This window comes from Triturus cristatus, chromosome 1_2, assembly GCF_964204655.1.
Source record: "Triturus cristatus chromosome 1_2, aTriCri1.1, whole genome shotgun sequence".
Lineage (NCBI taxonomy): Eukaryota > Metazoa > Chordata > Amphibia > Caudata > Salamandridae > Triturus > Triturus cristatus.
The window spans coordinates 927,233,071-927,247,593 of record NC_140580.1 but is presented as its reverse complement, the minus strand read 5'-3'; the positions used below and the strand labels follow the sequence as shown (position 1 = coordinate 927,247,593).

General features: G+C 46.0%; 1 protein-coding gene across 1 annotated transcript in view; it reads right to left on the bottom strand.

Annotated features, from left to right (window-relative positions):
• PEX14 (peroxisomal biogenesis factor 14) overlaps positions 1–14,523 on the bottom strand; it is a 377,016-nt gene that overhangs the window by 85,520 nt on the left and 276,973 nt on the right. The window lies entirely within an intron of this gene.

The following is a 14,523-nucleotide window of genomic DNA, read 5'->3' as shown; positions in this document are numbered from 1 at the left end:
ATAGGTCAAATCGTGTTTTTAGATTTTAGGACCGATCCGGCTCCCTGGGATAGGCTCTTTCTGAATGTTGCTGGCTTGTCTAACCATGCGCCGATGGTAGAAGTCACTTCTGTAAGCAAACCTTGCAGCTCTACCGAGGCATCTGTGAGCTGGGAGGCTCAGACAGAGTTTGTGATGATAGCCTGAGCTGTATCTGTGCTCCCTGCTGGCCGCGCGCTACCTGGAGAGCACGTGGAATGTGCCCGAGTGTGATAGAGTGTGACCGCACGAGAGACACTACTGCTGAACGGGTGTGAAAGGAAAGCTTGCACTGCTAGGAACGGGGCTGCCACACGGCACAGAGTGGAGGTGAGAGGGGGCAGTATCCCTCGCGCCCCACGCTTCGGATGCAAAAACCATCTATGGATTTATAAGGCAAGCCTGACATTTCTTTCTATAGGAGGCAGCTAATACTGACATGCAAAAAGAAAGCCCATGTTTGAGGTCTCGTCAGGGAAATACGACACACGTCGCTTCATCGAGGCCATTTTAAACCATAAAACATTGAAGTGGCAAGAACAATGGAACGGTATCCAAAGATGGCACGAGATGAAGTGTTTCCGGTGGATAGAGAAAAACAAGCAGACTTATTCATGTACAGGGTCGTGTATAACACACTCAAGCAGGAGGCGCAGGTGACATGAAAGCATTTTGATCCATTCGATTCGGCACGATAACCCTGGGTTCTAAGAATGAAAAAAGACTATCGGGCACATTTACTATATAAAGAAACATTCCGAGAGTACACTGAGACAGTCTTAAGAATGTATTATTTCCCCGACGAGACCTCTGACTTGGTCTTCCTTCCTGTATCTCCTGTGGGCTTTGAGGGATTGACCCCGCACGTTTTGAGGTGTGCGTCTTACCTGTTAGAGAGCCTCGGTAGTAATACCGGCAGCCAGGCCACTCAAAGGTGACCGGCCTTTTAGCTGTCGTGTTTAACTCGGTCTGGCAAATATTTTATTTACGTAAAACCAGGCGCGGCTCCCACTCTGTATAAACTGAAGAGGCGGAGCCCGGCATGTGGTTTTTGACGCAAACACATCCACAGACCTGGCTGGGGATTTGCCTTGTTCTCTGTGGCCCATGAAACGGGTGCTGTGGCTGCTTCGAGCGCGAGAGAGAGCCACGCTGCTGCGGTCTGTGCTCTGCCCTCCTCTGCAATGAGCGTTTGAACCGCTGCCACCTGCGATGCACCTGCAAGGCTGCGAAGAAAGCCTGCATTTCTGCTGCTCCTGCCCTTTGGTACCTGCTCCTGGGGCGCGGGGTGCCGGCCCGGGAGCGGACTGGCTGTGATGGACGCTTACACTACTGTTCAGTGCTGGATGTGGTCTCGATGGGAGGGAAGCGGACAGCTGCTGTCTACCTTTACCTGCTCTAGATGCGAAGGACAAAGGCCAACAGCAATCCCACAACTATTTTATTCACATTTATTTACAAACCTTCCATGATCAGGCCGTCTTACCTCGAGAATGTAGTTACACATACATAACATGCCTGTACTTGTGATATGGGATTGGTTTCCAGAGGGCCAGGCCTCGTATATGTGTAATAAGCTTCCATGTTTATCTGTCTGTACTTCAATGTCTCCATATTTGCCCTTGTTTACAAGAAGTCAGTTAAGTGGTGAGCACACAAAGACTCACATACGATCAGCCAACCCCAGATTTAATTGGAGAAGTCCCCCGAAAACACCCTCCTATCATTAATTAGTTGGTTGCCAAATGTTTGAACAATGTGTTTTTTTCACTTTGAGTCGGGCCCTACTAGTATCTTAAAGAAACACACCCGATCCTTGAGAATCTGGCTGGTGCTTTGCGCTACCTTCTTTCCCAAATAAATGAACACACGTCCCGAGCATATCTTCCATTTCCCCTGCCTGAATTACATTTGCGCAGACAGCAAACTCAGCTGCCCAGCCCCAATGGCTGCACCCAGCTAGACAAACAAGAGGATCACAACAATCTAAGCATGGGCAAACACCCCTATATTAGAGTCCGTCACTGGCAGGCTCACTATCTGTACCACCGAATAAACCCCTGTTAAAACAAGGGTCTCGACCTATTCTATAGCATGACTTACTCCGACCAGAAGATGTCAAGCTCACAGCTACCAGCACTCGCCATAGGGGAGAGTATTGAGGCATACTTCATGCCCTCCAACAATACTGGTCAGAGTGTGCCAGGTACGCCACCTGTTGCCCAAGTGCACCAGATTCCCAGGCAAAATCCAGTTTACTTACCTTCCTTCTAACCTTTAAACTCAAACAAAAGAGCATAACTGACTGGGGGATCTCCTCTGTCTAACACACTCTCTACACAGGTAGATCACTGGTTCACAATCTCACAAATCAGCCACAATCCACCAACTCCTCCCAGGATCAAACATTTCAGCCACTAAATTCCCAATACTAGAATGCTCAAGAAAGAACACTGGGCTAAACCGAGCGCAAGCGAATGTTCTGCAAACACAACACGCCCCCTATTAAAAACAGTTGCACCTATACACATCGCTGAGAGAGGCACATTACTAGGCCAGGATACGTTTGTACAAAAAGGTGCAACCAACCACAAAGGCCTTATACTTTCCAGACACAATTACAGTACGACCCGCTTTGCTCATCCAGAACACACCACTTACATCTTCAGCCACCAGTTTTAGAGGGAGGGTTGTCCATCCCTCTCTATATCTTCAGGCAGAGCTTTGCGTACAAAGAACTCTGTAAATCCCTTCTCTTGACTCCTTTCCCTTTGCATCATTCAAACATCACCAAGGAGCAGATTCTTCCTGAGGGTCATCTCAGATGCCATTTGAGTTTTCTGCACACTTGGCTAAGCAGCCAAAATGTCATACCTGGCCATCACTCAATTCAGCAGAATCGGATAGTACTTGGATCACTTGAAAAGGGTTTGTGAATCTAGTCTCACTTTTCTTCTCCTTGAAGGCTTTCTACACTTGCAACTATTGTCCAACCTTCAAGAATACATCTTGCACTCTTCCTGCCTCGATGCAGTCACCCAAGTCTAGATTATCCTTAGTGATGGACAAACTTCCCTTCAAATTAGAAAATGCCTGTAACAAGTCACAGTGAGAGTCACCCCGAACACGTCATATTTTTTTTTACTTCAAGTTCCCAATTCCTATGTAGAATAACATCAAGTAAAAAAGCGTCTTCAAAACCTCTCAACTGTGAACAATTATCACCAAAAATGGTTTTAGACAACCCCTCCGTTTGGGAGATTTTATCAACTGTGTCAGCATCCTGTTTCATCAGAATGTCCACTTAGAAAAGTAATCAAGCAACATAATGGTAACACTTCCTGTCCCTTTACTATAATGTATGGGGCCCCAGTGGATTCCCTCGCCCACCTCTCAGTAAAAACAATAATCCATTGTTAATTCATACTTAACCTCCCAAAAACATGAGCTGCCTAAGTGCACTTTTTAAAATCAATGATCTTGATTAGACCAAACTAATGGTCATAAAAGCACACATAATAAATACAAAGTTCACAGTTAGAACAGCAATAAGCCAAAAAAAGAATCATTACATAAAAAAAAAATCTAAAAACATAGCAAGCAAAACACCACATTTCCATCAAGATAGCTAAAGGCCAATCTGTGCTGTGATCCAAGTCCAGCACAACATGTATTAAGCCTTTGTGCCCAAAGTGCAGCCTATATTAAGCCAAATTAACAAGAAGCGCGGCATGAACTAAGCCTCACTCTCCAGAAGTTAGGCGGGTGCATGGCATTGTTGCTCAAGGGAGATCTGCCAGTGCATGCTTCCAGCAACAGCTGCAGATCAGTATGTGTGTAGTCGCAAGGCCAGGAGGAGATCGGCCCTGGCGGGGCCACACGGATCCCGGAGCACCTGTCCACCTATCCGTGAATGATGCAGTCTTCCACAGGGACTACTGTCTTTCTTGCGAGACAACCACCTACAGCATCGGAGATGTGCAGAAGCATCACCAAGGACACGTCTGTTGGACAAGTTCAACAAGGAGATTGACGCAACTTACAGGAGAGGGGGCGATCTTCATCTGAGCCATAGTCATGCAATTGCTTTAGTGCCAGGGGAGATCAGTCTAGACTGGTGGGAGTGGGGGTTCGAGGGGGAGGACACCAGGAAAGAAGAAGCGAATAGAATAACAACCTGACCTCACGGTCCATGACACTAAATTGTACTTTGGATGGATTGTGTGTGTAATATTCTGCTCAAGTGTACATTAAATTACCCTTCTTTGTTTAAAGCAAAGCAATGCCTTCAATAGTCAGTTACTGCACTGTGATATTGTTGCGTCCTGAGACTGATCATCCCCACACTACCGCCTGAGAAGTCCGTAACTGCTCACTATCGCTGCGAGCCTGAAGAGGCTGTACTTTGGCCATTCATATAGAATGGATCCCGTGACATGACAGGCAAACAAACTCAACCCCCATGGCTGAGGCTCAGTAGTCCCTGCTTGCCCTGTGTTACCCCACCCCCCAAACTGAGTGCGACAGCTACTATTCACAAAAGCGCACCACACACTTTCAACTTACAAACAGGTTTGTTCCTCAAATTCACACTAAAACCAAGCACTTACTCCACAACGCTCACCAAACAATTAGGAGGCATCAATCTCGGATGGCTCGTAAACAGAATTTTCAGCTGCATATGTCACTGTGGATCCTTTAGTCTTTTCGTGCTCACCCTTGCTAAATATCTTAGAAGGCCACTGCTCAAGCAGTGGTGGTTGACAGTGGGGGAATTCTAGCTGAAGCCAGATGTTCCCACCACCACATCTGTAGAAACATAAGCGAGTGTCAAACTGTATTCATCATTTGTATGATTTAGAAGCCTCGCGATCTCAAACATCTTGGTCTCCTTGAACTGATTCTTCCCTGGATTACCCTTAATGACTAGTTCCTCTCCCTTTGGGGTTTTTCAAAGCTGCTTTTGCACACCTTCCTGATAACTCTGGGTTTTTCACAATTTGCATTTTATTGACTCACAACCACTCTCGTACAATGGACCTGTTAGTGTGTATTATGGGTTAATCCCAAATGAAATCAATTTCCAAAACTACATGTGACAGCCAACTTTTTCAAAGCAGCAATATAATCCTTAACTATTTCTGAGCAATCTGGTGTCCTCTGGAAAACATTTCATCTACCTACAGCTATGCATGCAATGGGTGAAAAGTGACTAGATCATCACAAAGCAGACTTGAAAACATCACACCCTCCTGCAGATCTTGTTTTTTCCATTCAGCTGTAGAGCTTCAGTCCTTCAGATCCCAAGGAATGCAGAAGAATCCCCTTTCTCTGGTCAGGAGCAAGGACCTCATCTTCTATGGTGGAGATGTCATTCAGAAACTCTTCCTTTCATTCTGCCCATTCTATAACAACCTTGCCAGGAGCAGGAGTGAAGTCTAGTGGTGGAGTTAAAGTATGAGCTGAGCACACAGCACTATGCAGCTGAAAACAAACAGTACTTTAGCAGGTAGAGTAACCGCTAAATATGGGCTACAGAATTAGCAAACCCTTCGCACCAACAGGTCAGACAGCAAAAGCACATCTTAAACGATCAATTAAATATACTTAGTATTTTGGTCCAAATAATGTTCTAAATGGCTCAGCAATTAGGTGCCAATGTAAAGGATAAACAAAGTATACTTCGTATCTTACTTCCAAAAGGGATCCAAGTACACCGGTGCAAAATTAATACAGCCAACAGAATGTACTTTGGTATCTTGTTTCCAATGATATTCTCAAAGAACAGTTATAACCGCAATAAGACACAAAAATACAATCATTACATTTTTTAAAATATCTAAAAACACAGCAAGCAAAACACCACATCCAGGTACTCTATCCTTTTGAGATGACGGTGACTCTGGTATCGGGACCGGCCCCGGCAGTTATGGATTCTTCGGCATCAGGTTATACCTTTTTTAACCCCGATGGCTCTTTGATTGACCTCCCTGCATGCAGATACTGCCTACTACATACTCATCACTTTTATATCTACCCCACCCGGACATTTCAGGGCCCCACTTCCTCTATTGTGTCTCCGGCCCTGGTTTCCATTGCACGTCTCCTGAGGTCATCTCTCCCTCTACTGGACCTGGACACTTAGCAAGACTTCGGTGTCTACCCATTGTGGGCTACACTTTGAGCCCGCTCAGATCCCCCAGGCATTTGTTGTTCCCTTATCTTATTCCTAAAGCGCCCTGAAGAAGGTGTGACCCTTGCACCAGGGTCTTTCACCAAAACGTGTGTCGGCACATCTCCCTACTCGACTGGCGCTACGTCTCTATAAGATTAAATGTAATTTCGTGTTCTTGTCTTTTCTGTATAAAATGTCAAAAGATGTACAAAACAATCTATTAGACCTAACAGAAAGTGCGAATATCATTACAGCATTGTATTAGGAAAGTATTTGTATAAACCATCTTGTGTTATATGTTTGACTATCCAAGGTTCAATGAACTTTGGGTTCATGTGGAGTTGACCAGTCTGGTTTTTGTCTAGTCTATGTGCTTGGATGAATGAATGAGTGCGGTATTGAATATAATGTGTGGTTAGTAAGGTTTATTTTGTATAACATTTATAGTTCATGTGGATGGGGTGTTTGCAACTGTTGATATATATTTGTTTTTGTATCTATTTTATGGATTATTTATGAGCTATTTATGTATTTTGCTACTCTTGCATATTAGTGACATGCACAATAAACTAAGGGTATATATGCTAACAAAATGCAAGATTATGGATTGCCCAGTTTTTTATAAAAAAACATTTTTGCACACTGTTTTCAGCTCTGTGGTGACGAGGCAACTTCAATCCCTCTGCTTCGGATTAAAGATGCGACGCTATACTTAAGAAATCACTTTCAGGCAGTGGGCTTTGGTCTGTTTGATTGTAGACATTTTTCCCTGAATCTTTGCCTAGGTATCAGCCATGCGGCCCCGTTTTGTGTGACGCTTCAGAGTTCTTAAAGAACGTGCCCAAGACTTCAAAGTATGAAGGTTGATACTGCTCTTAATTGTAATCACGTAAGCCTCTTCAGCAACACTGTGTGTCGAAGAAGATGCAAAATGGATTCTGGTGAGTCATGACATGCAATGCAACCTGTGAGATTATGTCAGAGGACATCTTTCAGGTGCCGCACAAGTCAAGAAGGCCCTCACTCACACCTGCCTCTACTTGCGCAGTCACCAACAAGGTTAATGGCAAGACTTAAAAAGTTAAGACTGGTAGGAGATGCAGCAGAGGCAGTGGCCACCTCAATCCCCCTTCAGACTATCACCATCAGGCAAAGGTGCATCTATGACAGGAAGGAAAATGTTTCACTTTAACGATTTCGATTCAGTCCGTGGATGTAACATAGTAGTAATCACACGCCTTTTCTATTTCATCTTTAGGTCATAAATTCATGAAGCAGTATATAGTGAAATTCTCAGTTGATTAATTCAAAACCAGTTTGACAAGTGAGTTATTGTAGCCTCATCAGCATGCGGTCTTCTCAGTAATGGTAATCCAGTGTTTTTCTTCCTAAATCTCCTCAAGGCATAGAGAGGGTGGAGTATAAATATTCCCATAAGCATGGCCATTCACATGCCCTTCTCAGGAACTGATGTCAGTAAAGCGTCTCTCCACTCCTTAGCTTAAAACACGTGTTACCATTGATTCCAGCACAACGTGAGCTTGTTTGGCTGATGAAACTATCGAACAAGTTACTCACCTTCGGTCAGGATACTCAATTTAACTGAAGATTCCTCACCCTGTGAATATTTCCCAGCTGTCAAACGGGATCTGGAAATGTCAAAGCAGTAATCTGCGCATCAGTATTTGGTGTAGTGCGGCTTCGCACAAATTTCGTTCTGCTCTGGAAGTGACGAGTAGAGCCACATATAAACGTCACCCATGGGCACTGACGTCTGTTCCTCTAGATTCGGAGTCCATCTGTAAATTGGCAAGAACTGTGTGCAGATCTCTAGATTGAGACATTTTTAGCTGTCAAAGAGTCCAGTTCATAAAACAGGGAAGAGGTAGGGTCAGTGAGGAATCTGCGGTCAGTGTATCCACCAGAAAGAGCATTAACAAAAGAAAGGAACTTGTTCTTCGGATGCATTCTTCTAGCAATGCCTCCTCAGGTGTGGGGGTTCTTTGAACGGGCTCATATCAAAAAGTCCTGCAGGACTAAACAGGCTAAAAGCCCCTCTCAACGGACCTGGCTGTTGCAGCAGTAATGTTTTGTGTGTGCACTTGGATACTTATGCCCATGAAGTCACCTGACAATTATCCAGAACAGACATTACACATGCCAAACCAATGGTAGCAATTTTGGCTCTCGTGGAATGAGCCCGTAGGCCTTCCACATGCGGTTTCTTGGCCAATGCATAGCGAATCGTGATGCAGAGCACAATCCATTGATAGATAGTCGTCTTCTTTACTGCCTTCCCCTTCTTGCCATCAGCAAACCCCACAAAGGGTTGATCATCCACTTGATGTTCTTTGCTGAGATCAATGTAAAAACTGAGCGCTCTCTTGGGGCCCAAAGGATGGAGACTCTTCCACTTTTGATGGATGAGGCAGAGCAAAGAACACTAGCAGTGAGATAGCCTGTCCAATGTGAAAAAGTGTTAGCACTTTTAGCAGAAAAGAAGCTCGAGTCCGTGGCACCAGCTTTTCTGGGAATAATGTAGCATAGGGTGTTTGGACAGAAAGAGCCTGAAGCTCACTCCCCCGCCGAGCTGATGTTTTGGCAATCAGGATGACCAATTTGAGAGTCCAGATAAGTAATGGACTGCTGTGCATTGGCTCAAAGGGAGTACACACAAAAAAACGCAAGGACCAAATGTAATTCCCACTGTCACATCACAAAGGGCTTCAGTGGAAATAAACAATGGAAACCTTTCAGAGATATTATCACAATGAGTGATTTAAACAATGAAGGCTGGTTTAGTAACTGCAAAAGAGATGACAAGCAGCCTTCAACAGTGCCCAAAGCAAATCATTGCTGGGCCAGGGACAAAACAAACATCAAAACGCCAGAGAACCTGGCCTATAGCATATCAATCTGGCAGATGCTGCGCCAAACCACAAATTTGTTCCAACAGCTGCCGTACCCTGATTTTTTAGAAGGGCGCATTGTTGCCAGGATGACATCCAGGGCTTCAGGAGGAAGCTCAAATGAGGTCAACTCCTGCCTCTGAATCTCCAAGCATGGAGATGCAGACTGCATAGGTCAAGGTGCAGCACACTGTCCTGCAGCTGCAACAGAAAGTCCTCCTGAAGCAGCACCTTGATCGAGGACAGAGGCTCATGCCCAGGACTTCTAGGTACCAAACTCTTCTGGCTCAATTTAATGCTACAAGGATTACTTTGACACGTTCATTCCAGATCTTCGGAACTCGGGGCAGAAGAGGCAGCAGTGTGATAGAATGTAGGTGTCCCGTTGTCCATTAGGAAGAATGAGTCTCCAACTCCCAAAAGCCCTGACTGCACATTCTCAGCAGTGGCAAAAAGATCAAGTCAGGTTTCTCGCAATTGATGAAAGACCCCCTGCGCCACCTCTGAGTGTAATTGCCATTCTTGATCCGCTAGGTGTTGGCAACTCAGTTTATCCGCCCGCGCATTTAAAGATTCTGCCAAGTGGTTCATCATCAATGAAATTCCCTAGTGGTTCAGTCACTGCTTGAGGTGTAGAGACTCCCAGTACAAGACTTAAAACCCCACCCCACATGGCTTGTTGCAGTACCACATGGTGGTGATGTTGTTCGTGAACACCTGTACCAGCCTTTGCCTGACGGTAGGCAGGAAGGCCCTCAATGCAAAGTGAATCACCTTCAACTCCAGGCGAGCCAAGCTTCCACTGGAGACCAAACGCCTCTCCCAGACGGTCTCCCCTACCCATACGTCTATGAATCTGTCACCACTGTCAAATCTGGGTGGGGTAAGGAGATGGGTCTACCACTGAATCGCGGTTCAGCAGTGGGCACTGCAAATATTTTCTTCTCCGAAATCTGGTTACAATCAGACAGATTCCCCTGGTGCTGTGCCAACAAGGAGTTTAGATCCCACTGCAGAGCCTGCATATGGCATCTGGCATTTTTTACCAGTAAGATGAAGGAGGCCAGCAAACTCAGCAGCCTCCAAGTTATGCACACTGAAAACCAAGACAGAGACTGAAACATCAGGATTGTAGCCCAAATGTTCTGGTTCCTCCGCAACAGGGGAAAGGCGCAAAACGGTACTGTATCCAGAATAGCTCTGATAAATGAGAGAATCTGTAAAGGAGTAAAGTGTGACTTCAGAATCTTGACAGTAAGCCCCAACAATGTTAGGAGGTTCGCTGTGGCTGACTGCTTGGCTTGAGCCCAACATCAATGGCAAGTCATTGATGTAGACGAAGACTGATATACCCGTCCTCTGAAGGATTGTTGTGACTACCACCACTATTTTTGTGAACACCTGTGAGGCACTGGTGATTCCGACAGGGAGCACTGAAAACTGAAAGTGCTCCTGGCCCACTGCGAACCACAGGAAGCACTTGTGGGCCTACAGGATGGGGATACGGAAATAAGAGTCCTGCAGGTCCAATGCCATCATCTAGTCTCCGGGGTCTAGGGCAGAAAGGACCTAGGCTGGAGTGAGCTTCTTGAATTTGTCCTTCAACCGGTAGGAGTTGAGAGCACGAAGATCTAAGATAGGCCGAAGGCCTCAGTCCTTCTTTAGCATATGGAAGTAGCAGCATTAATACCATAGCCTCAAGGGGGGCAAAATTGTTGATGGAACCATCTGGAGGGGGAAGGAAGTAGACCCAAAGAACGTACTGTGGCCCTGCTTTCCCAAAAATGTTCTAGGGCGGAGCCTGCCTTCTCACCAAATAGGCAAGAGCCATTGAATGGCATGTCATTAGGGATGCCTGTAAATCTCCGGAGAAGCCAGTAGACCTCATCCAGGTGCGACACTGAAAAGCCACACTCATGATAATTATCCAACTAGTGCAGTCTGTCGTGTCCAAGCCAAAGCAGATCACAAATTTTGCTGCATTGTGGTCACCCTGGATAACTTGGGTCAGGGACTCCCAATAGGATTTCAGAACTACCAGTAAAACTTGGGTCCCAATGTCCCATAGGTCAAGACACTAGTGGCTTAGAAGACAGCTGGCGTTCACAGATCGCAGAGCAAACCTCATGGAGAAAATGTATTTGCTAAATGTCTCTAACCATTTAGATTCACTGTCAGGAGGGGTGGTGGGGAAAGCGTTAGGATTTACCGGACTGGTGGATGTCTGGACCACCAAACTCTGTGTTGTGAAGTAAAGTGTAAGAAAGTCAGGGTTGCCTGGTGCTGGTCAATGGAAACCTGCCAATTGACTGGTGGCCCCAAACATGGTTTTGTTCAACTCCCCAAAAGTGTATACATGAGAGCTTGACAGAGGTTCTGTAGGTGCTTGACCAGTCTGGAGTAGCTTTGTAGGAATAGTCATCAACTACATGGTATGTAGTTGTAGATCCAGTACTTCAGCAGCCTTCCACATAATACCAAAAGGAGGTGCTTTCGTCAGTGGCAAGGCCAGGAGGCAAAACAAGGCTAGTATCTAGAGAAGTATCTGGGCTACTGGCATCTTGTAGTTGCTCATACCAATTTGGCTCATCATACTGGGGAACAAAATCATCCCCTTCTTTGAAATGATCTTTGTCCGAATCAAAAAGGTTGTGCAAAGTTCGGGTCCAACCTCATGGTTAGGGCAAGGTATCAGAATCTGAAGGGGTGATGGCTAACCTCCAATGGGATCAGGGTGCGGCCTTGGTCAGGGTGGAGTCAGACAGTATAATGGGTTGTGAATCCGCATCTAACATCATCAGTATTGGCATTGATGTGAAGGCAACCAGTGCAGCAGGTGGCACCGGAACCAAAAGCGACACCGGAGCCAATGCTGAACCCAAAGAGGAGTCAAGGGGCGTCAATATGGCTGAGGCAGTATACGCAGGTGGAAGTTTGGCTGGAGACCCCTGTGGATCCTTGGAGTCTGAAGTGGTGCCAGAGGGAACCGGTAATGTTGCGAAAATGCATAGTATTGCCATTCCACTTGCTGTGTGATTGCTGACGGACCCGGAAATTCGGGGTACATCGAGATTAGGATCCGATGGAGATCAGGAGAGAAACAAGGTGGCACAATGCCACCTTTCACCCTTTTGGAGTTCAAGAGTGATGAGAAGAAGCAGATTCCCGTTAAGGTTTCTTATGCTTCTTCTTGGATTTACCCGAAGAGCTGTAGCAGGAAGGAACTCAGGAGAAGGAACTGGAACTTCCTACGGACTTCGACTGGTCATGGTGTGGAGTCTTGTGATGTTTGGCGACAAAGCTTTGCCTCAATGTTCTATATGACATTTGGATTCAGCTTGTTGTTGTCGTCAGAGGTCCTGGAATTGTGTTCCAACCCCAGACACCATATTTTAACAAGCATTTGCAATGCAATAGGACTCGCATTTGTTAAAGTTAGAGCTGTTTGCGTTAAAAATTACAATGTTTTTTACTTTTGCTTTTTTATACCAATGGCAATAGTGTTATGTAAACATAATTACTCAAATGCAAATAAACAAACACAAGTAAAAAACATTGTCATTTTCAATACAAACAGTGCTAACTTTAACAAATGCGAGACCTTTCAGAATGGATTTTTCGCATATGTACCAGCTCTATAAACCCCGGGGCGCGCTGAAAAGGAGCGCGGACAGTAAGGTAAGAAAAAGAGAACATTTTATTAGCGCTACAGCTCAAGCGCCTTGAGGCAGTTCAGCTCGCAGTGCGCTATATGAAAAGTATACTGAGAAGTGTTGCATTTTGTACTGTGCTGTGCTGTGCTGTCACGCCACTGGTTGAAAATACTGCTGTAAGAAAATAACCACATTCCCGCCCGTGAATGTCTAGATAGCGAGCGGGGCTTCCACAGGAAACATCCCCCAGAACTCCCCATATGACAGCACTTTTTGAACACTGTCAAAAGACTTCTCACCTGTGGAATTAGTGGGTTATGGGAGATTGCTGTTATTTTGGCCACTGTTACATCTGGATAGTTGCACGTTCGGCAGATGATGGAACTGGAGAACGGGGTGATCGCGTCCTTTGCCCAAGATCACACATTTCGGACACATTTAGAAACCCCTCATTTAAACCCAGAGCTCTTGGTCACGAGTCTGCAAGTTGCCACTAGGACACACCTCTGAGGGCCGCTTCTCCCGATATTATAATATAGTTATCACGGTCCAGCCGTTTGCAGTCTAGTTACCTCTGGGGCAAATGGGGTGCAAACAGTTAACACTTCTCAATACAGGTCTCCATTTATTCACAACCTTCAATTAAGAAGCACTTTGAAGTCGCATGCTAAGTGGCATAGAGTTGTTTTTTTATGAAAAACGTAAAAATATTCCATAAAAACTTATTTTAATTTTGAACATAAAAACATGGGTTACAGAGACGAAAACACAGTTTTAGAAAAAAAGGTCTTCTTGCGTGGATACATTCACTTGCCGAACACCTGTTTGTGGTTGCTCTATTCCAAACCCGCACACGCCCTTCCTCGGGCACATTGTTGTGTATATTACCACAGTTGTGACTGTCCCGGTGGGTCGTCGGGTTTCTATAGGCGACCCCCGTGTACACCGGAGTGTTTGCACGTCACATGCAGGGCCGGACTGGTGATTTCGGGCACCGGGCAATCCCCCGGTAGGCTGGGGGCCGTTTTTTTCAGAGGGAGCCGTTGTTTTTGCTGGGGCCGCTTTTGTTTAGCAAAATAAATCGGCCCCCCGTTACAAAATTAGAAGGCCACCTGCCACTGGGGGAAAAAGCCAAAGCACAACTGCCATTGGTGAGGTCAGGGTGCAGGGCTACCTGACTGTGTGGAGAGACAGGTGAATTAAGTTACTAGCAGTACAGGTGCATGCGCAGGGTCCAGGGCTAGGGCGTGTCCGCGCGAGCAAGGCGGGTGAACTTGGGGAGGGGCGCAGATCATTGGTCCGACTCAGCACGACGCGCAAGTCTGACCAATGATCTGCGCCTCCTCCCCAAAGTCGCCTGCCTGCATTATGCATAAAACAGTAGTGTGCAAATGCGCACTTTCAACTTCTGCCTTGTTACAGACGCAGGCACTGCAAACCGTCACCAGCCGCACAGGGAGAGAGAGAGTAGAAGGCAACTGGTACTAGTAGAGTGGTGACTAGTGCACAGGCCGGCCGCCGCCTGAGCTGCCTGGCGTGGCGTGGCCTCCACTGTATAAAGTAAGCATCCCGGCGCTGGCTTATGTTGAAATTGTAGCAGTCCCACTAGTCTTGAATGTACCCTTAAGCACTTTAGAAACCGGAGAGCAGTTTGGCTTTTTCAGACTTCGTGTAGCATATTACTGTCTCTTAACTAGTGTGCGGAAGCAACAGCGGTTTAGTCAGGCATCATGAGAAGGTAATACAGTAGGGGGCGGGGTCAGCATAG